This window comes from Balaenoptera ricei, chromosome 18 (genome assembly GCF_028023285.1).
Source record: "Balaenoptera ricei isolate mBalRic1 chromosome 18, mBalRic1.hap2, whole genome shotgun sequence".
Lineage (NCBI taxonomy): Eukaryota > Metazoa > Chordata > Mammalia > Artiodactyla > Balaenopteridae > Balaenoptera > Balaenoptera ricei.
The window spans coordinates 65,129,501-65,154,478 of NC_082656.1; the positions used below are offsets into that span (position 1 = coordinate 65,129,501).

At 36.7% G+C, this 24,978-nt stretch overlaps 1 non-coding gene across 1 annotated transcript; it reads right to left on the bottom strand.

The window, feature by feature from the left end:
- Positions 1-21,064: 21,064 nt before the first annotated feature.
- LOC132352789 (U6 spliceosomal RNA) lies at positions 21,065-21,168 on the bottom strand. Its single transcript, XR_009498872.1, has one exon. It is a non-coding gene; the product is annotated as a U6 spliceosomal RNA (small nuclear RNA).
- Between the last annotated feature and the right edge of the window lie 3,810 nt (positions 21,169-24,978).

The following is a 24,978-nucleotide window of genomic DNA, read 5'->3' on the forward strand; positions in this document are numbered from 1 at the left end:
CCTGAAGAAAGAGGTAAACAGTGACCCTTGGAAAAGTGACAGTAAGTATCGAAGTCCACTGCATGGGGAATGAAATGTCTCATTTTACTTCTAGTAATGCTTTCCACAATATGGTTTATCATGAAATCATAATTGCTTTTTGAACAAAACAATCGCTATACAACTTTTGTCATAAAACTCAGAAGTAATTTTGGATGTGTTGAAACTCTGGTAATTTCTTTTGGTAGATCATTGGATTTAGCTTTAACTCAGAGTATAAATTATGACAATTAATTTTGGGACATCGATTAATTATTGTTACATACAAGTCAGACTATCTATGCTCAAGTAATGCCTTTGGTTCTTAATTTTTTGACTTTGGGCATTTCAAGTAAACTCCCTCTTTCTTGGTTTCCTCATCTATAAAGTAAGACTAATGCTAGTAGTGAACTTTATCCATCAAACCAAGCATTTTTTTTTTCTATTTTATTGTAAAAATGTTGACAATTTAAAATTTCTGTTTATGTTAGAATGGATGGAAAACCAGACAATAACCTGGGGAAAGTACAACAAAGAGGAATAAACACATTTTTTTTTCCTGAATTCATGTTTAGCATTTTCTATAACCTATGTACAGCAGGTAATTTACAACACAATCTCAGATGCTCTGCTACTAAGTCATTAAATCTCAATATCAAGAAGAAACATATAAACTGCATCAAATTATGCAAACCTTACTAATTTAATCTGAATTCCTTAAGGAAGCTACATCCAGGTGATAACTGCCCAGCAACATTCTTTCATAATGGTTGCATAAACAGAAACATTTTTCTTCATATGAGTTCCATATATTAACATTGTCAGTGCACCTACTCCTTAGCTAAAACAGACTTTTAAATATGCTAATTTACTATATGCATCAAACTAAGCATTAATTTGAGCATTAATAAAGCTAAAATACATCAAAGGCTTAGATCAAGGCCAAGCACATGATAAGCACAGGTTAAGTGGATCTATTGTCATTGTTGTCATCATTATATTTATGAACCTATTTTAATCAACTTCATTTCTGCGATGTAGTTGTTGAATCTTCAAAAATTTATAAGGTAAGAGTGAATATGGTATCTGGGTTCAGAATTTTTACTCTATATTTTCTTAAATAAGATGAAAATTCCAGTCAGTAAAGATATTTTTGAATAGGTTTAACTAAATTGAATTCTTCCTTTGTTGAAAGTAAGTTCAACTGCTGTAATTCAGTTTTGAATGTCTTAATGCATTTATCTTGTTTACAGAAGGTTTACACATGACACAACAGATTTGGTCAAAGTAATGCAGTAGTTACATTCCTCTGCAAGGCTAAATATACACATAGTGAAGAAGGGAAGTGCGTTAGGAATCTAGGGCCGGAATTCAATGCTAAATAGTAATTGAAAAAGATGTGTTGCTTGGAAACTGCAGAGAACACTGCTTTGTTTCAAGTGAAGGGTAATACAAATCATGCATTAAAATAGTAGAACCTTTTTAAAATTTCAACAACGCAATTGATGAGAGTTTTAATCAGCTCCGACACATAACTTGGATAGTGCATTTCAGTCATACAGATGGTTCACCAAGATAACCCACAAACACTGATAGTTTTATATTGAGGTTTGGTTACATATCTTATGAGACTTCAGGTTATGATTGCATAAACTGGACTCAGATTAAGGGTAATGAAATATTCCTTCTAAGAATAATCACCCTTTCAGAAAAAAACCGCACCTAATCAGAGGTGTCATGCACCACTGAGTTTCGTGCACAGGACTTGCTGTTTAATAGCTGTTTGGTGACATTTGCAATTGGATGCAGTTACGAAATAATGTAAGATGCTAATGTGTTACTTGGCAAGAGGAGTGAATCCTTTCACTCCCTTCCAATTTCAAAGCATGATAACCCTGAAAGTTAATGAAAATAAAGAGATCCACACAAGAGAGCAAAAAACGCAATGTGGTGGCAGTGACTACTCGTGTTTTGTTTGGCTGCTTGAGGAATGAAATTCAAATGCTTACAGACCAGTCCCTAAATTGTAAGGTGTTCATACATTCATTAACTTCTCCCTCCTTAAGATTCATTACATGCAAGTCTTCTCCTGTGGTCCTGGAAGTTCTTCCAAACTGGAAAATAATTCATCTACCTTAAGAAAAGTTTCTGATGCCCTGATATTTTGGAAATTCATTCTTTATTTGACCCAAACTATTTTCACTACTCTTTATCTTCGCACATTCCATTCACTCCTTCTAAAAGAGTCAGTCATTCTTCCTTTTTCTTACCAAAAGTATAAGAACAGTTTAAATTTTACCAACTTGATGATCCTTATGTCTTCTAGGCAGGGTTAGTTTCTCCATTATCTGGCCTCACATAGTACATAACCTCTGTTTATCCCTCAGTAGAACTTACCAGGTTGTTCTCCGTTTGGTCTGTTCATCGTCCTGCCTGCTCCTCTGGTCTTAAAACACCTCTAGGACAAAGACTCTGTATTATTTAGCTTTATATTTTCAGTACTTATAAATTGTCCTAGTACATAGTAGTTGCTCAGTAAACATTTTTAGAGTGTTCTTTGATCTTGAATGTTTCATTTACAATGATAAATTAATTTTCTAACTTTAAAAAAATACATTGAATAAACCCATTATGTAAGTATATTCAATAAAGGTGTTAAACATATTCTGTATATGAATAGGGACATCAAAGTCATATCCTTGAAAAAGTTCAAGCCCTTTGAAGAGCTTACTATTTAATGGTATACCAGGCAGATATACATGCCTCACTTAAGAGTAGGCAGAATGAACAAGTGTGGTGTGGACATTGCCAGAAATCACTGATCTCAGAGATCACCTCAGCTTCTTAGAGGAAGGAGCACTACAGGATGGGCTGAAAGAGAAGGGAACTAGTTCAGGCCAGCTCTTCAGTTGGAAGCATTCTGCACAGAAAGAACAGCGCATATGAAAACGTGGAGGCAGGGGAAAATAGAACCTTTCCTGGGAGTTACAAGTAATTGAGTATTCTTGGAGCATAAGATGTGAATGGGGGGGGGGGTAGGTAATAAGAGGGGCAACAAAAGATAAGTCTGAACTAATTAGTCCAGGAAAGCCCACAGGGACCTACAGTGCCATCCAAGACCATTTAGAATTTATCCTGTCTTGATGATGAAACTGAAGCCCCAAGTCTTTACGTGATTTGTTCAAACTCACGCAGAGCTCACTGGCGAGGGGAGGAGAAAGAACCCTGGCGACAGCTTGCTACTTAATGAGTGTTTGCTTCTTCAGAATATGTTGTAATCACTAATTAATTAGCATCGAATCCTGAAATCCCTGTGAGATAGAGCTAAGTTTGCTTCACTTTTCAAGATGAGGCTGATTCACAGAACTGATGAGTCAAGGCCACAATAGTGTCCTTTTGAATTAAGGATAAACACGAGGCAGATTTCACTGCTCAGTTTACTTTTCTATCTTTTGCCACCCTTAGTTAATTATATGTTTACATCTTTGAATAAAGACTGCAATATTCCACCTAAATCTGATTTTTTTTCATTCATATAATTTTCTGATCCCAAATTACGTAACAGATTTGTTATCCAACTGAGAATCTGCTAACAACGAAATAAATACCTGCTCAACATGTAGAAAAAGTAAAATACACACAATATAGGAAGAGGCAATACATTTTTTTCTACACTTGTGTGTTACCTGATAGAGAAGAAAACTGGGATGTAATAGCCCTACCGTTAGCTAATAGTAAAGAATAAAGCTAATAACTTGTTCAGGTTAAAACTATTTTTTAGTGACATAGTCTACCTCCCAGGTGGAATGTCTGTGTGCACATTGCAAATGAAAATCAATCTCTCTTTTAAGAAGAATACATGTTTCTTGAAAAGATTTTTAAATAATCTGCATAAAAATAAACTCATCCTAAGGGCAAATTGCTTAAATGAAATGAGTGTACTGCTTTCTGGAATGAGTTGATGCTCAGAGAATTTACAGTACTCCTGTCTTACTGTATCACCAAGAAGATCAGCTGACCTCTGAAAGCTTTTGAAATGATTTTCATTTCTTTGTCCTTGGGACATGTGGAGATGCTGGGTAGTAGTGAGATAATTATAATGGGATTTTTTCCCTCCCAGGATATGAAGTCACTTTAGAAATTGCCTTCCTCTTCAGTGATAAACAGTAGATGTTTTGATCAAAATAATATGAATAATAATAAACAGCATGAATCCTCCTCTCTTTAAAAATAAACTACTGCTTTTATTATTCAGACTAAAAACTTCATATTAGAGAGGATGCTCATAAACTTTGAGATAATCTTTGAAGGAAACAAAACTTCCTATTTGACTTGGGCAAGGTGGCTCTGACCAATTAATTTAACATTTTCATACCATCAGAGAGGACTGTTAAAGATTGTGCTTTTTACTCCCTCTTACATATTTTTGAGACCAAGCATGTTTATAACATATCAGCTAAAATATATTTATTTTAAATATTTTAGTTATTTCCACTTTATTAAACTATATGCAGATTTTAATCCTGCTATGTTTTATAATATATTAATATATTAGAGTCATGAGTGTATATAATTTATACTTTTATATGAGCAGTGGGCTCAATTTTTGTTAACTAATAAGTGTTTCTTGTGAAAATTTGAAGCTGTCTGCTCTATAAAACTCCTCCAGTTCTAGAAATTAACTGTCAATATTAAAATATTTCTAGGCCCATTTATCTCTTCTCTAATAATATTTATGGATTAAGGATAATAACAGTATCTTCATTCATAAATCACAGAGCATCTTTTCATTCTTTTTCCTCTGGAGTTAGATTTGACAATATTTATTGTTTCAGTCTTTTCAAAAAACACTGTTAAAACTTGGCTAATCGGATAGCAGTCTTTATTGATTTTCTTCCTTTTGCTCTACAGTTTTGTTTTGTGTTGTTTTGTTTTTCCCACTCATCCTTTTGAGCATTGGTTCTCAACCTAAAGCCAATATTTCTGAGAATTTCATCTTCAGTTGTCTTCTCTTCTATATTCATTCCCTGGGCCACCACAACCATGCTCATTATTTTACCATCTAAGTAACAGAAATTCTGAACTCAACCTGCTTGCCATTTTCACACAGTCATCTCAAGCTCTATGTATTCAAAAGTCAGCTAAAATCTTCCTTTCTCAAATGTGTTCTGTTTTTATACTCACTACCTGAGAAAATGAACCAACCGCTCATTAGATACCCAAGCCACAAATGTGATTGTTATCCTGGATTGTTTTTTTTTTTTTCTCTCTCTGCCCCATATCAAATCAGGAGTAAGACACATACAACTCTAATTCCTGATCATTTTTTAATCCTTACCATCCTTTCCATCCTAATGCTTTTTATTCTGACCCCATACATTTTCTATGTGGGTCATTAGAACTGGGTGACTTTCCCATCTTGCCCCAGTTAGTCCCTTCTCAAGCTATTTGAATCACCTTTCCATGATGAATCTAATTATATTAACCCTTTTGCTTAAAAATATTACCTCTGCATCAGTATTGACTAAATGAATAAAATACGACCTTATCAACACACTCAGAACTTTTCATGATCTAAAACCTGCTCTTTTTAAATCTTGTTTTCACCTGCTCTACATAATAGGCCCCAAAGTAACACCTGCATCAATTATGTACGAGGCCTCAAGATACAGGTGATTAGAGATGATTATTCAGTTAAAGATACAGGTGATTATTCAGTTAATAACTAAGAATTTAATTCAAAATACTACTTTAACTATTGCACTGAAAGATTGTAAAGGAGAGCAGAATACATCACTCCTAAAGATGCCCATTTGGCACGCATGAATTAAAGTTACTTAAGCAATAAGTAACCTGGTGCAAGGCCACTCTGACCTTCCTTTGTCCTGAAATCAGGAAACAAATCTTCCATGGGAAAGGTACCCTCACTGTACCAGGAGATGATAAGGTATCCTTTTTACCAGAGACAGGGAATGTAAGGCCAAGAAGGGTAGATAAACCACCCTTTTTACTTCTTCACTAATTTATTACCTCAAACCCAAATCCCTTTGTCTTGTCAATTATTCACTAATTTATTTATTCTTATCTAAAAGGTATAAAAGCTTCCTGCCTTGGTCACTTCTCTGAGTCTCATATTTTCACGGGACTCCTATACATGCAAAATTAAACTTGTTTTTCTCCTGTTAATCTGTCTTGTGTCAATTTAATTAGACCAGCCAAAGAATTTAGAAGAGAAGGGAAAATGTTTCCACCTACAAGAGCATTTCTTGAATCAAGAAACAATGTTTATAAATTTAGACAATAATAATGTAATCAAGTCAACCACCTACTTCATCATCAATTACTGCTAGTTCATAGTACAGCTGAGCAGTAGACATTGGATTGTCTCAAAACGTCACATCTACCATCACTGAACACGAGTATTGCTAAATGTGCACTTTGGGAGAGACATTTTCTTTATCCCTTTTAATTCTCTAAAGACATGCCATTGTATAATTTTGGCCTGCATTCTACCATTCAGATGAGAAAATCAAAGATTACAACAATTTTCCATTGTAGGGAAGCAAACTTTACCACTCCAAAATATGTCTCTTTGGCATGAGGATTAATTTAGGCTGATTATTTTTAGAAACAGAAGACTTAACTCTCCCTAAACTGCTTAAAAATTTAGATAAAGGGCCTGTCCCTGGAACAGAGCTATCACCAGAGATAATCTGCAAAGAATATGGGCTGGGTTTGGCGGGGGAAACTCCACAGAGCTTAGAGATCAGGGTCCACTCTGAGTCCCATTGTCTCCACGTGGCCCAGCAAGCGTTTATTTACCAAACATTTACTTTTCCATCTCTGTGTGAATTGCCTTCCTCCCCTTTGAAGTCCCAAACCACTATTCCCCAAATCCTCTTTGGTCTTTAGTTGAAGATGGTATTTAAGGTGAGGATTTCAGCCATTTTGGAGAATTACTCACTTTTCCTGGCTCTCTCCCATTTACACTTGTTACTAAATTTTTTTAAAGATTTTCTCCAGTTAGTCCTCCAATTAGTCTGTCTCATGTAAATTTAATTCTTAGACTAGCCAAAAGAACCTAAAAGCATAGAGGAAAATTTCTTCCTCCCTGACACAATGATATGTTTTAATATTATTCTTAAAAAGGGGAAGAAAATCTTCAGATACTTTAGCTATTTGGTCTTCAGTCTTCTTAACCCAAGGAATAATAAATTCAAAGTTTATTTTGATAATGATATAGAATACAAGTTCCTGCCATAGATTTTGCTTTTTATTTAACTATCCCAGTTATGATACATTTACAAAGTTTTTTGCGCTATTCAGGAACTGATAAAAATAGAGTAGGTGACATAAGACCCATGAATTCTCACAGTGTTTTCGATGGACTTTCGTTTTTGGTGTAATTGACTCTCATTTAGGGCAAGTTCACACCCAGGCTTGTAGAAACTTTTCTTGATTCAGGTGTTCTAATCTTTGAAAGACTCATTTCTTGTGAGATACACAGATTTACATTCCTTAAACTTACTTGGTTTCTTGTACAATATTAACTTTAAAACACACTCTCTTTGGCATAATTTGGTTTCCTTGTATGATTTGTTTGATTCTTTTACATATTCTAGAGATTATGCTCTGCTGTATCATTTTCCTTCTCCCCATCTTAAGCCAAGCATCCTTTTATTTTTATAATCTTTCTTTGTGTATCAACCAAGTTTTACTTGTAATTTCTTAAAAAACAAAACAAAAACCAACAAACTTATTCCATTTTCTGGAAATAATGTTTTAATCAAGATTCAGGCATATTAGACTTTATTCTTCACAGTGGTGGCAGTTATAGATTTACTTCAGGGCCATCTAGTTCTTTACATACAGTTGTAACCAGGTTTTGTAGAAAACTAAGCTGTGAATCAATGCTTTTCTGCAGTTTGGGATTTCAATTCAGGAGCACTAGCTAACCCCCCAGGTTTTCAGCATGATTACATTTATCTGTATTTAAAGTACAAAGGAATCAACAAGCTGAAAAGTAATTGCTCTGTTGCCATAGGAAAAGAGATTAGGAAAACTGAGTTTAAGGAAGAAACTGCCTGGGTAGTAATCCCTTTTATTATCTACTCTAAGCCATAAATGATTCTATCCCTAGACTAATAAATAATTATGTCATGAACTGTAAGGTCAGAGGACTTTAGCAAGATTGTTAAGAAGTACAACTATTAGGAACTTTCCATATTCTTAAGGTCTTATTATCTTTTTTAAAAGTATGTATTTGACAGCAGTGAATAAAATGCAGATGCTAATGCACACAGCAGGGAAGAACAATTACCAAAACCATTCATTTACTAGGTGATCCCGGAGGCCCCTTCTAACTTTAAAATTCTATGCCTTTGTTTAAATTAGAGTCATTTTCATTTGAATTGACACAGCTAATCATATGTTTTAATTAAGATACCTTCCTTTCATTAAACGACTGTGTATTAGATCAGGGAATTATGTTAATGGGGAACCCCAAATTTGTCTGGAAAGCCAGGGTCATAGAGCAGGCAGAATTTAAACAAATGACCATGAACTCACAAAATAAGTTTACTGGCACAGCATGTGCTAAGGTCACTGTCAACTGGCAGGGGGGATAAACAAATCTATAGACAGGCCTGATGGGAACAAGAATCAGCGGAGATAAACATGGAGAAAATAGATAAGGCTAACTGAGGTTTCATGAAAATGCAGACAAAACAAGCTCTGGGGGTGGGTTTTGTGTCCAAGACAAGCTCTCTTAAACTTTATTCTAGCACTATGAAAGTAATTTTGGATCCATTCTGCCATTTCAGAAATCCTTAGTAACCATGTACAGAAACAATTCTGGCGAAAATGGACAAATTATGAGCACACCAAAAAAGCTAGCTTTGGGGGTAGGGTGGGTGTTAGGATCCCCTGTGGACTGGCTAGGTACTTGCTAATATAGTGACTTTTGGGTCTTCTTCAGTGTCATTTTCTACTTCCAAGATCTAGACCTCCAATCTGGGGCTGAGATGGAGTCCCAACAGTCAGGCATTTGGCCAGAAATTAAAGGAAAACAATGAATTTGACTCAATCTCTCTGGAATGTCATATTTCCTCCTTCCTTATGTAAGACTGATCTCGGGTGGCCTCGGCCTGCAGCAGCTTGAGGCAGGGTTCCAGTTCCCGGCCAGTGATTAAAGTCGGGTCGAGGCGGTGAGAGCGCCGAATCCCAGCCACTAGACTAGTGGCCAGTGACAAGGCCCTGGCCCTACGGCTTTGCAGAAAAAGAATTCCCAGAAAGACGGAAAGTAGAGAAACAAGTAAAGTATTTATTAGGAGAAAAGAGTACAGTACGAGTGGATAGACACACGGGTGGGCTCAGAGAGAGTCACGCCCTCGTGGCAGTTTGAATCACTTATATGGGGCATTTCTTCTGGATTTCCTTGGGCCAGTCATTTTGATTTGCCTGGTTCAAAGTCCATATCTGGTATATCTCAGGATTTTCCCATGTGTGCGAGTGTATCTCTTAGCCAAGATGGATTCTACCAAAGAGGCCTGTGGGTAGATTTGGCCACTTGGCATCACTCCCGTTTTGACCTCCAAGGAGCCTTTCTGTGCATGTGTAGTCGGGAGGTCTCCTGACTTCAAGAATGAGGAACAGGTGGTCTCTTGTCTTCTATCTGGGCAGGGCCCAGCCTCTTCTCTCAATTGTCCTGTTATTCCCATCTTGGAGTACGGGTCCACAGGGAACAAACTCAAACCTTTTGCCCTGAGGGCCCATCTATCTCCTGCCTCAAGACCTCCATCTCATAAATTCCATGTCTAATATAAAAAGCTTCGGTGACCATTCCTGAAAAAGATGGCCCCCTCTAACTCTGCAATCCTCGTTCCTTCTCTTTAGAGTCACTTGCTGCCTTATAGCAGCTCTTAAATTGTTTCCTTGAATGAGTTAACTATTTAATGCAATTTAGTGCTTTAGATGTTTGACTTCGTCTCACCAACAAGACCACTACCTCTTTAAGGAAAACTTACCATGAATGTGAAATATTGTTAGGCTGCACCACACAGGCCAACAGGTTGGCTCATCGGTTACCAGAGAAACTAGCAGAAGGGCACACCCCTCACCGTCCCTCTGATAAGCTATCATGGTGGTGATGTTCTGAGCTACAGGTTAGAACAAGCACTAGCTGGGGCAGGGGCAAGTATGTAGGAAGGTGGGTCATGTGAGTAGGGTGTAGGTGAAGCAGGCACTGGTTGAGCAGGGGATGTACAGAGAGCAAGAGAACAGCCACCTTGCGTGGCCTGACCATACAGATATTCACAATAGCATTGGTTCTGAGGGTGTGGGGATTGTATCCATTACGTTTAATGTTATATCACCAAAGAATGTACCCAATGAATACTTGTTAAATACATGAATCAAGGGGCAAGGAATGGAGGACAATTCCCAGTTCTGAATAGAGCAAATGAGTACATATTTCCATTATTGAAACCAAGAAGCAAAAGCAAAGTAGGTTTAGAATAAAAAGATAAATCTTACTTCAAAAATATTAAATATGCTATGTCCTTGTGATGTTCAGCTGTTGATAAGCACATCACTTCTCACAGATGTGTAATGTACATTTCTTCCTCCAGGTGCTATTTTTCATGATGGAAGAAACCATACTTTTTTATGTTTGCTCCTATATAACCAGTGTTGGGGCAGTGCCTGTCATACATCAGGTACACAATAAATCTTAACTACATTAATAATTAAGTTAATTTAGTTAATATATAAAGTCCCTCTTTTATTAGTATTCAGAAGTCATCCTTTATATAGTTAATAATAATAGTGACATGCTCTGTTTTCTGTGTGTCAGGTACCATTCTAAGCACTTTAATGTGTTAACTAATTCAATCCTCAGAACAATACTGTGAAATAGTCACTATTATTATACCTGTTTTAAATGTGAAGACAATAAAGCACAGGTAGTTTAATTGTCCAAGGTTACCAAGCTGGTAAATATTGGGGCTGGATTCTGAATGCTAATAGCCTTTCTTCATGGGCTATGCTGTTAACCATTGTCTTATTCCTGTTACTTCCATGATGAAAGTAATGCTTTACAATCTATATGCTAGACTTTAAGCAAAGCAATTGGCAAAGGAGAAAATAATCAAAGGGACTTTATACCCATATATACTTTGGAAAAATAGAAGTATGGAAAACTGAGAGATAACACTCCACTGGCATTATCCAGAAGCATAAGAAGACCTATTAGAAGTTAACATTGGGAAGAAGAGAAAAAAGAAAATGCAGGAATGTTCTCTATCTTAAATGGCTCACTCTGGCAGCAATATAAATATTCATTTTAATGATGCCACTGAGGAAAGAGCTTGAATTCGCAGGCTATTGCAATCCCCCAGAGAAGCGAGAAAGTGCTACAGGGTGAGGACGAGGAAATTTAAAAAGTGAAATTGGGGGGACACAATGATGGAAAAGACATGGGAAATAAGAAAATATGAGGAATAAATGTGTCTCGGTCTTCTGTTTTTGATGACCACATGGATGCTAGACCCATGATCACAAAGAGATCAGGGAATTGGCATCATATTTTGCTGTGTGTGATGATGAGTTTCTTTGTTTGTTTGTTTTAAGATCTCTATATGCATCTTCAGCCTCTTTTCTGGGGCAATATACATTTAATTGACTATTTAACATTCCCAGTAGTTTCTCTCAACCCCCTCAAATTCAACACACGCAATACTGGATTTATGAGCTCTTCCCAAACCTGCTGCTGTTCAGTGTTCCCAGTCTTAGGAAAGGACACCATCACCTACTTAGTGGCCCAAACTAACCTCAAGGACTTCCTTAACTTTACCCCCTCCCCCATCTTCATATGCATGCAATCACTAAATCCACATTCCTAATACATCTGCATACATTCATTCTTTTTTGTCCCTGATTTTAAATCCTCATTATTTCTTATCTAGATTTAGTGCTACTTTGGTAGCTGAGTAGGTGTTAACTGAAAGAAAACTGAGAAAGTGAAAATTGCTTTCTCCTCTGTTAAAAAATGTCTTGCTGAGTCAGCTCTACCCACCACCAGAGCCTCCCATCAAGCCTCTTAGATAGCCTCAACCACCAGAGGGCAGACAACAGAAGCAAGAAAAACTATAATCCTGCAGCCTGTGGACCAAAAACCACAGTTACAGAAAGATAGAGAAGATGAAAAGGCAGAGGGCTATGTACCAGATGAAGGAACAAGAAAAAACCCCAGAAAAACAACTAAATGAAGTGGAGATAGGCAACCTTCCAGAAAAAGAATTCAGAATAATGATAGTGAAGATGATCCAGGACCTTGGAATAAGAATGGAGGCAAAGATTGAGAAGATGCAAGAAATGATTAACAAAGACCTAGAAGAATTAAAGAACAAACAAACAGAGATGACCAATACAATAACTGAAATGAAAACTACACTAGAAGGAATCAATAGCAGAATAACTGAGGCAGAAGAACGGATAAGTGACCTGGAAGACAGAATGATGGAATTCACTGCTGCAGAACAGACTAAAGAAAAAAGAATGAAAAGAAATGAAGACAGCCTAAGAGACCTCTGGGACAACATTAAACGCAACAACATTCGCATTATAGGGGTCCCAGAAGGAGAAGAGAGAGAGAAAGGACCAGAGAAAATATTTCAAGAGATTATAGTCGAAAACTTCCCTAACATGGGAAAGGAAATAGCCACCCAAGTCCAGGAAGCGCAGAGAGTCCCATACAGGATAAACCCAAGGAGAAACACGCCGAGACACATAGTAATCAAAGTGGCAAAAATTAAAGACAAAGAAAAATTATTGAAAGCAGCAAGGGAAAAACGACAAATAACATACAAGGGAACTCCCATAAGGTTAACAGCTGATTTCTCAGCAGAAACTCTGCAAGCCAGAAGGGAGTGGCATGATATACTTAAAGTGATGAAAGGGAAGAACCTACAACCAAGATTACTCTACCCGGCAAGGATCTCATTTAGATTTGATGGAGAAATCAAAAGCTTTACAGACAAGCAAAAGCTAAGAGAATTCAGCACCACCAAACCAGCTCTACAACAAATGCTAAAGGAACTTCTCTAAGTGGGAAACACAAGAGAAGAAAAGGACCTACAAAAACAAACCCAAAACAATTAAGAAAATGGTCATAGGAACATACATATCGATTATTACCTTAAACGTGAATGGATTAAATGCCCCAACCAAAAGACATAGACTGGCTGAATGGATACAAAAACAAGACCCATATATATGCTGTCTACAAGAGACCCACTTTAGACCTAGGGACACATACAGACTGAAAGTGAGGGGATGGAAAAAGATATTCCATGCAAATGGAAATCAAAAGAAAGCTGGAGTAGCTATACTCATATCAGATAAAATAGACTTTAAAATAAAGAATGTTACAAGAGACAAGGAAGGAAACTACATAATGATCCAGGGATCAATCCAAGAAGAAGATATAACAATTATAAATATATATGCACCCAACATAGGAGCACCTCAATACATAAGGCAACTGCTAACAGCTATAAAAGAGGAAATCGACAGTAACACAATAATAGTGGGGGACTTTAACACCTCACTTACACCAATGGACAGATCATCCAAAATGAAAATAAATAAGGAAACAGAAGCTTTAAATGACACAATAGACCAGATAGATTTAATTGATATATATCGGACATTCCATCCAAAAACAGCAGATTACACGTTCTTCTCAAGTGCGCACGGAACATTCTCCAAGATAGATCACATCTTGGGTCACAAATCAAGCCTCAGTAAATTTAAGAAAATTGAAATCATATCAAGCATCTTTTCTGACCACAACGCTATGAGATTAGAAATGAATTACAGGGAAAAAAACGTAAAAAGGACAAACACATGGAGGCTAAACAATACGTTACTAAATAACCAAGAGATCACTGAAGAAATCAAAGAGGAAATCAAAAAATACCTAGAGACAAATGACAATGAAAACACGACGACCCAAAACCTATGGGATGCAGCAAAAGCAGTTCTAAGAGGGAAGTTTATAGCTATACAAGCCTACCTAAAGAAACAAGAAAAAGCTCAAGTAAACAATCTAACCTTACACTTAAAGAAACTAGAGAAAGAAGAACAAACAAAACCCAAAGTTAGCAGAAGGAAAGAAATCATAAAGATCAGAGCAGAAATAAATGAAATAGAAACAAAGAAAACAATAGCAAAGATCAATAAAACTAAAAGTTGGTTCTTTGAGAAGATAAACAAAATTGATAAGCCATTAGCCAGACTCATCAAGAAAAAGAGGGAGAGGACTCAAATCAATAAAATCAGAAATGAAAAAGGAGAAGTTACAACAGACACCGCAGAAATACAAAGCATCCTAAGAGACTACTACAAGCAACTTTATGCCAATAAAATGGACAACCTGGAAGAAATGGACAAATTCTTAGAAAGGTATAACCTTCCAAGACTGAACCAGGAAGAAATAGAAAATATGAACAGACCAATCACAAGTAATGAAATTGAAACTGTGATTAAAAATCTTCCAACAAACAAAAGTCCAGGACCAGATGGCTTCACAGGTGAATTCTATCAAACATTTAGAGAAGAGCTAACACCCATCCTTCTCAAACTCTTCCAAAATATTGCAGAGGAAGGAACACTCCCAAACTCATTCTATGAGGCCACCATCACCCTGATACCAAAACCAGACAAAGACACTACAAAAAAAGAAAATTACAGACCAATATCACTGATGAATATAGATGCAAAAATCCTCAACAAAATACTAGCAAACAGAATCCAACAACACATTAAAAGGATCATACACCACGATCAAGTGGGATTTATCCCAGGGATGCAAGGATTCTTCAATATACGCAAATCAATCAATGTGATACACCATATTAACAAATTGAAGAATAAAAACCATATGATCATCTCAATAGATGCAGAAAAAGCTTTTGACAAAATTCAACACCCATTTCTGATAAAAACTCTCCAGAAAGTGGGCATAGAGGGAACCTACCTCAACATAATAAAGGCCATATATGACAAACCCACAGCAAACATCATTCTCAATGGTGAAAAACTGAAAGCATTTCCTCTAAGATCAGGAACGAGACAAGGATGTCCACTCTCACCACTATTATTCAACATAGTTTTGGAAGTCCTAGCCACGGCAATCAGAGAAGAAAAAGAAATAAAAGGAATACAAATTGGAAAAGAAGAAGTAAAACTGTCACTGTTTGCGGATGACATGATACTATACATAGAGAATCCTAAAACTGCCACCAGAAAACTGCTAGAGCTAATTAATGAATATGGTAAAGTTGCAGGATACAAAATTAATGCACAGAAATCTCTTGCATTCCTATACACTAATGATGAAAAATCTGAAAGAGAAATTATGGAAACACTCCCATTTACCATTGCAACAAAAAGAATAAAATACCTAGGAATAAACCTACCTAGGGAGACAAAAGACCTGTATGCAGAAAACTATAAGACACTGATGAAAGAAATTAAAGATGATACCAACAGATGGAGAGATATACCATGTTCTTAGATTGGAAGAATCAACATTGTGAAAATGAGTATACTACCCAAAGCAATCTACAGATTCAATGCAATCCCTATCAAATTACCAATGGCATTTTTTACGGAGCTAGAACAAATCATCTTAAAATTTGTATGGAGACACAAAAGACCCCGAATAGGCAAAGCAGTCTTGAGGCAAAAAAATGGAGCTGGAGGAATCAGACTCCCTGACTTCAGACTATACTACAAAGCTACAGTAATTAAGACAATATGGTACTGGCACAAAAACAGAAACATAGATCAATGGAACAAGATAGAAAGCCCAGACATTAACCCACGCACCTATGGTCAACTAATCTATGACAAAGGAGGCAAAGATATACAATGGAGAAAAGACAGTCTCTTCAATAAGTGGTGCTGGGAAAACTGGACAGCTACATGTAAAAGAATGAAATTAGAATACTCCCTAACACCATACACAAAAATAAACTCAAAATGGATTAGAGACCTAAATATAAGACTGGACACTATAAAACTCTTAGAGGAAAACATAGGAAGAACACTCTTTGACATAAATCACAGCAAGATCTTTTTTGATCCACCTCCTAGAGTAATGGAAATAAAAACAAAAATAAACAAGTGGGACCTAATGAAACTTCAAAGCTTTTGCACAGCAAAGGAAACCATAAACAAGACGAAAAGACAACCCTCAGAATGGGAGAAAATATTTGCAAATGAATCAACGGACAAAGGATTAATCTCCAAAATATATAAACAGCTCATTCAGCTCAATATCAAAGAAACAAACACCCCAATCCAAAAATGGGCAGAAGACCTAAATAGACATTTCTCCAAAGAAGACATACAGATGGCCACGAAGCACATGAAAAGATGCTCAACATCACTAATTATTAGAGAAATGCAAATCAAAACTACAATGAGGTATCACCTCACTCCTGTTAGAATGGGCATCATCAGAAAATCTACAAACAACAAATGCTGGAGAGGGTGTGGTGAAAAGGGAACCCTCTTGCACTGTTGGTGGGAATGTAAATTGATACAGCCACTATGGAGAACAATATGGAGGTTCCTTAAAAAACTAAAAATAGAATTACCATATGACCCAGCAATCCCACTACTGGGCATATACCCAGAGAAAACCGTAATTCAAAAAGACACATGCACCCGAATGTTCATTGCAGCACTATTTACAATAGCCAGGTCATGGAAGCAACCTAAATGCCCATCAACAGACGAATGGATAAAGAAGATGTGGTACATATATACAATGGAATATTACTCAGCCATAAAAAGGAACGAAATTGAGTCATTTGTTGAGACGTGGATGGATCTAGAGACTGTCATACAGAGTGAAGTAAGTCAGAAAGAGAAAAACAAATATCGTATGTTAATGCATGTATGCGGAACCTAGAAAAATGGTACAGATGAGCCAGTTTGCAGGGCAGAAGTTGAGACACAGATGTAGAGAATGGACATATGGACACCAAGGGGGGAAAACTGCGGTGGGGTGGGGATGGTGGGGTGCTGAATTGGGCGATTGGGATTGACATGTATACACTGATGTGTATAAAACTGATGCCTAATAAGAACCTGCAGTATAAAAAAACAAACAAAACAACTAATACTAAACTTTCATTGGGTTATTTGTATGGAAACATGTTAATATAAATGTTTCAGACATTAAAAAAAAAAAAAAAAATGTCTTGCTTATCTCCACTTCACAAATCAACTCTTTACTTACACTTAGAACCCAAGTAAAAATTGCTTCCACAGAGAGACCTTTTCTAACTTCAAAGCTAGGGTAGGTCTCCATTATATGTTCCCAAGGCACTTTTTTCCTAACATTTAACACCTCTATAATTACCTATTCAGTCTTTCAAACTAAATTATAAATACCATAAGGATATGGTCTCTCTCTGTCTTGTGCACCTCTGTTTCCCAGTGCTTGGTGATAGTATATGTTCAATAACTCATTAAATGAATGAATGAAAAGAGGTTAAGCAAGATAACACCACCAAAAAACATCCTTTTGCTTTCATAACGTGAAATTCATTGGCAATTCACACAAGAGCAATTTCAACGTGGGAGTTGTACCAGGAGACATAAAAATGAAAGAAAACTAAATAGTTCAAATATATTTCCAGAAAGTGCTTCTGACATTTTAGATGAGTTAGAAGAGGAAATTGTAACAATGGGTTAAAATGAAATTACCCTCTGCTCATTGAGAGTTAGCCACTGACTTGAATAATTGCGAGCTGGCACGCTTGCCACCTTGTAAAAAATGGGATCAGCAAGAAGTATTTCAGTAATGCTTCATTAAATTTCTTTGAAAGTGCTAAATATAAAGCATATTTTTCTGATTCCCAGTTGGAGCAAAATGAGAATTATAAAATCATTACTTATAATCCTAATGCATTTGATAATTGCCAAATGACTTCCCATAGTCTAAAAAGCACTATGACATCCTAAGGGTCAGACATAGACACAGAGCAGTCATATTCAGAGGAAAAAGTGCCAGCGTCTTAACCCCCGAAAGACACAGAACAATGAGGCAGCCTCCCAGGCAGCCAGTGTAGCAGAGAAACTTCTGGAGGCTGAGTTTGATTTGCTTTTCTCCCTTCGTAGCCTCATATTCAAGTTGGCCCCAAGATTCCTGCCAGCTAATCCTGTCACAGAACTCAAGAGAATAGCAAAACGGTATAAGTAATATTTCTTTTCAGTTAAAATTTTTCCAAGGACAAGGAAAAGAGGTCTAAAAAGTAGTTCTTATAATAAATATTACTCTCCTTTATTTAATTTTTTTCTTTGTAGACCTTGTTCTTTTCCCAAGTGAATTTTAACACATAACCATTGCCCTTCTACTCCAACAAAACAGTGTTGAATATAGATTAGTGTAACTCACTCAGAAATTTAAAATCTAAACAGAAGAGGGTAATTTAAAACTGAAATGTTAACTCATTTGAATTTTTGTCCCTCTGGGGATCTGGACAAGATAGGCACTCTCTTTTAAGTGGATCCAGTCATAGGACACATGCCCTTTTACTCCTTTAAAAATTTTTTTGAATTGTAGATTGAAATAATATTGTAAGGGATTTCAATTTTATTCAATATTCACTATTTCAAAGGAAGAATTAAAATGCGACAGATTACTAAAAGTATTGGAATGAGCATAATAGCTTTACTCAGTAAGGAGTCAATGGGGCTAAGATTTCTGCATAATGAATATTTCTAACAATTAAGCTGGTAAAAATGAAATGAATTAAGTGCTATCATTTAATAATGCAAAAATGTGACAATGAGGTTTCTAGTTCCAATTGCTAATATTCAAAACCTGTTGGGGGGGGACTTCCCTGGTGGCGCAGTGGTTAAGAGTCTGCCTGCCAATGCAGGGGACACGGGTTTGAGCCCTGGTCCAGGAAGACCCCACATGCCGCGGAGCGACTAAGCCCGTGTGCCACAACTGCTGAGCCTGCGCGCCTAGAGCCCGTGCTCCACAACAAGAGAAGCCACCAAATGAGAAGCCCACGCACCGCAACGAAGAGTAGCCCCTGCTCGCCGCAACCAGAGAAAAGCCCGAAGACCCAATGCAGACAAAAATAAAATAAATAAATTTATATTAAAAAAAAAACTGAGGGGGGAGGGGCAAGAGAGGAAAGGCCCTTAAAAATAATTTAACGTGGGTCCTCTTCTGATAATTAGGGCAATCAATATCCAAGTTTATCCTTTTGTGTCTATCAGTTATCTTTATAATTAGTCTCCTTAAGATGTTGTTTTGATTTTAATACACAAATGCAGATTAGTACCTATTTTTTCCTCAGTGTGTATCAAAACCAACATATTAGATTCTTTGGAGGCTTCAGCCATTTAAAGTTGGATTGTCTTGTTGGAAATTACAAGGATAATTCCACTAACTGTCAGGATTCTTAATCTAAGAAGTAGGCAATTAATGGTTCTTGTATATACTTATTATATGAAATAACTTTTGGAGCCCAATTTGCTGACCTGTAGATAAAAGAAGTTCTTTTTAAATGTTTTTTTTTTAGAAATTCACGTTCTTTTATTTATTTATTTATGACTGTGTTGGGTCTTCGTTTCTGTGCGAGGGCTTTCTCTAGTTGTGGCGAGCGGGGACCACTCTTCATCGCGGTGCGCGGGCCTCTCACCATCACGGCCTCTCTTGTTGCGGAGCACAGGCTCCAGACGCGCAGGCTCAGTAGTTGTGGCTCACGGGCCCAGTTGCTCCGCGGCATGTGGGATCCTCCCAGACCAGGGCTCGAACCCGTGTCCCCTGCATTGGCAGGCAGACTCTCAACCACTGCGCCACCAGGGAAGCCCAAGAAGAAGTTCTTAGAGGAATTCTTCAGAGAAATTTTTGTTGGAATGGAAGAATTTTCTCCCCTATATGGCTTTACAAGTTACCCTCTGAGTTCTTTAGATCTGGCACAAAAAAAAAGGAATTCTGGAGCTCAAACAACGCTAAAGGTATAATAAATTTTTCAAATTAATTATAAATTGGTATTTAAAATTTTGCCTCTCTGGATGTGAACATATATATAGAAAAGTCAGATGCAGCAGGTAACAAATAATTAAAGAACAAAATAAATTGTTATGATCAAGGTACCTCTTTATTATTTCACACTGTTGATTAATATACTTGTAATATGTATGATGCTTCTGCAATATTTTTTTTTAAATTTTATTTTATATTGGAGTATAGTGGATTAACAATGTTGTGTTAGTTATAGGTGTACAGCAAAGTGATTCAGTTATACATATATCTATTCTTTTTCAAATTCTTTTCCCATTTAGGTCATTACAGAGTATTGAGCAGAGTTCCCTGTGCTATACAGTAGTTCCTTGTTGGTTATCTATTTTAAATATAGCAGTGTGTACACATCAATCCCAAACTCCCAATCCATCCCTCATCCCTACCCTTCCCCCCTGGTAACCATAAATTCAGTTCTCTAAGTCTGTGACTCTGTTTCTGTTTTGTAAATAAGTTCATTTGTATCATTTTTTTTTTTTTAGATTCCTCATATAAGGGATATCATATGGTATTTATCGTTCTCTGACTTCACTTAGTATGATAATCTGCAAGTCCTATCAATACCTATTTTTTAATGTCTAAATTATTTTTTATTCCCTTTGGAAATCTCCAGTAGATGACAAATGAGTTGGTAGATTATATACAATATCTCTATACTACACTGTAATAACACCACATTAAAATATTATTTAATTCTAAATTCACTTCAAGAGAAAAAGGTAAAATACAGGGGAACGTAGTGTTAATTCAGAAAATAAAATAGGTCACTTTTAGCACTTAAAATGCAAAATTTAAACTTTAAAAATTACTTTAAAGTATAAAAATTATTAACCTACTTTCTCTAAAAGTGGTTATCCACCATTGAATGCCTTGCAGGATCGCTTTCAGATTTACAATGAAACAATAATCTCTAAGAGTACATGCTTCACAAAATACACAGAGTGCTTCATGAATTTGTGTGTCTTCTTTTGCAAGGACCCAGCTAATCTTCTCTGAGTCATTCCAATTTTAGTGTATGTGCTGCCAAAACATACATGATTTTTAAACAACTTTTTAAATTAGTTTTAATCCCCATTCAATACGTAATTTTTTTTTTTTTTTTTTTTTGGCCATGCAGTCCAGCTTGCAGGATCTTAGTTCCCTGACCAGGGATCAAACCCAGGCCCTCTACAGTGGAAGGGTGGAGTCCTAACCACTCGACCGCCAGGGAAGTCCCTAAACACTGATTTTATAATATGATATATGCAGTTTCATATGCAACAGTATTCTCATTTACATCAATATTGACATGATAATCATATCAATATTGTTACAATAAATGTTTATTAAGCCACCCAGTCTATGGTATTTTGTTATAGCAGCCTGAACTAAGATAGACTTTGGTAGTTAAGAAGTGGGGTGCCACTGTAACAAATACGGAAAAATGTGGAAGTTGTTTTAGAGGCTGGAAGAGTTTTGAGGTGCATGTTAGGAAAAGCCTACGGACTGTTAAAAGTGATCCTGCTGAGAGTTCAGAAAGGAAAGGAGAATACATCTTCCATCTTCTTAGAGAATACAAAAGTAATCATGTATATCGAATGTTGGTAGAAATATAGACAGTGATAAATGGAATATTGCCTACCACATCAGTAAACAAAGGATGTCACAGTCATCAGTGATTGCAGCCCTCCAGCGTGAGCCCTTGAGCCCTGAGGAGACTCAGGAAGGAAGGAATACCTGCCATCTAGTAGCCATCAGACTGTGGCCACTCCCCACAGTGAGGAAACTCAGGATGTGAAAACACAGGCCCCAGATGGCTGAGGTGCAGATCAAAGGGATGATTTCAGTGAGCCCAGACTCTTGCATCTTCCCACACATAGAAGAGTGCTAAATTCTTTAACTTCACATATCTGGTTTTCTTTCTTTATTTTTTTTAAACTTTTTATGTTATATTGGGGTAGAGCCTATTAATAATGTTGTGATAGTTTCAGGTGCACAGCAAAGTGACTCAGCCATACATATACACGTATCCATTTTCCCCCAAATTCCCCTCCCATCCAGGCTGCCACATAACATTGAGCAGAGTTCCCTGTGCTACACAGTACATCCTTGTTGGTTATCCGTCTTAAATATAGCAGTGTGTACATGTCAATCCCAAGCTCCCTAACTATCCCTTCCCCCCACCTTTCCCCCCCGTAACAATAAGTTCGTCCTCTAAGCCTATGAGTCTGTTTCTGTTTTGTAAATGAGTTCATCTGTATCATTTCTTTTTAGATTCTTCATGTAAGGGATATCATATGATATTTCTCTTTCTCTGTCTGACTTACTTCACTCAGTATGACAATCTCTAGGCCCATCCATGTTGCTGCAAATGGCATTATTTCATTCTTTTTAATGGCTGAGTAATATTCCATTATATATGTATCACATCTTCTTTATCCATTCCTCTGTTGATGGACGTTTAGTTTGCTTCCATGTCTTGGCTGTTGTAAACAGTGCTGCAATGAACATTGGAGTGCATGTATCCTTTCAGGCCATGTTTTTTTTCCAATTTATGCCCAGGAGGGTCATATGGTAGCTCTATCCATACTGTTCTCCATAGTGGCTGTACAATTTACATTCCCACCAACAGTGTAGGAGGGTTCCCTTTTCTCCACACCCTCTCCAGCATTTATTCTTTGTGGATTTTTTGATGATAGCCATTTTGACGGGTGTGAGGTGATATCTCATTGTAGATCATTCTTTAATACCATACACAAAAATAAGCTCAAAATGGATTAAAGACCTAAATGTGAGATGGGACACTATAAAACTCCTAGAGGAAAACATAGGCAGAACACTCTCTGACATAAATTGCAGCAATATCTTTTTCAGTCTGTCTCCCAGAATAATGGAAATAAAAACAAAAATAAAAATGGGACCTGATTAAACTCAAAAGCTTTTGCACAGCAAAGGAAACCACAAACAAAATGAAAAGACAACCCACAGATTGGGAGAAAATATTTGCAAATGATGTGACCAACAAGGGATTAGTCTCCAAAATTTACAAACAGCTCATGAGACTTAATGTCATCAAAACAAACAACCCAATCAAAAAATGGGCAGAATACCTAAACAGATATTTCTGCAAAGACATACAGATGGTCAAGAGGCACATGGTTTTCTTTAATTAACAGTAATCTTTTGATGTTCCCGACTACCTGCCCTTTGTTGCAAAACTCCTATATATCCTAGCTCCCCCATCACCTCCTCGGAGCAGTTCTCTCAGGGTTACTTGAGATGCTGCCTCCTGGACTTGAAGTCCTAAAAATCTCCACTGAATAAAACATAACTCTCAACTTTTAAGTTGTGAATAATTTTTTAGTTGACAGCAGTAAAGGCCATTCTGACGAGGTCCAGATGGAAATGAGGAACATGTTGTTGGATGATGGAGAAAAAGGTGATTCCTGTTATACAGTGGCAAAGAACTTGGCTGTGTTGTGTCTGTGTTCTAGTGTCTTGTGGAAGATAGGACTTGAGAGTGATAAAACTGGATATTTAGCTGAAATTTCTAAGCAACGTGTTGAAGGAGCGGCGTGTTTTCTCCTGACTGCTGATAGTAAAATGCAAGAGAGAAATAAATTGAAGAAGGAATTGTTAAGCAATGAGCAAAAAGAAACTAGAACTTAAAGATTTGAAAAATTCTCAGCCTATCCATATTGCAAAAAAATGAGAAAGCATATTCTGAAGAGGACACTGAGAGTGTAACTGAGCATTTTGATGAGGAGATCAGAGTGTATACAAACCATGGACTTAATCAGCCATCAAGTAGAGGCCAGGATCAGAGATGGGATTATACCAGCAGAAATACTGCCAGATGGGATTAAAGAGAACGGAGAAAACGGGACAGAGTGAAGGAAGGCTGTTGGACTTTTTTGATTTTATAGAACCGGATGACAGAATTTTTTAGCTGTGAATGTGTGCTATTCTTCAAGAAAAGGGGAGAATGGCCCTGAAGGTGATTCAGATATCATTAGGGCCATCACCTCAGGCCAGGTGACCTGAAGCTGAAACTGTGAAAGCAGATCTGCCTGGAGCCATGGGGGGGAGTGAGGGGGAAGGTGGGCAGAGAGGAGGGCAACCCCTACCCAGCATAATATTATCATTTATATTAATGTTGGTATGATATAACTATTTTCCTGACAACAATGTTCATAATCTTTTTTTAACCTTTTTTATGTAGAACATCAACTATAGAATTAAGACTTTCTTTATAAATATTAAATATAATAAAGCATTTTATATTATTGCCAATAGAGAGAGGTACTCTGGTTGAATAAAAGCTTGGCAGAGAATGGATTTATTTTGATTCTGGTCCTATCTTTACCGTTAATTATCTGTTTGATTTACAGCTGGGCCCTCCCATTCTCTCTGCCTTGGAATTTTCATGAGGACAATTATACTTAATCTACATACTTCCCACAGTTGTTGTGAGCAAAATAACTCTGATAATATGTAATTTGGATATGTGGTGAATGATAAAGTATAAGACCTATTATTGCTAGTGTAATTTTAGCAGTGAAAATAAATTTGATTATTTGAGTAATGATAGTCATACTTAAATATAGCTGTTTCTCTACTGGATATGCAGTTAAATTTGCTGTGAGTGTGTGAATGCCTTCTTGGTACTTTAGTATGTATTTTGCACCTTAAAAATATTTAGAGCAGAAAAATATTTTTTAAATTATTACCACTTATATAAGAATTTAAGTTCTAAAGGTAAAGGTGTTTTTGCTTTAGCCTCAGGAATGCCTACTTATAATTGTTTGTCTCCCACATGCTAAAGTCACTTAAGGTATAAAGAATGAGCTGTGAATTTGATTTTA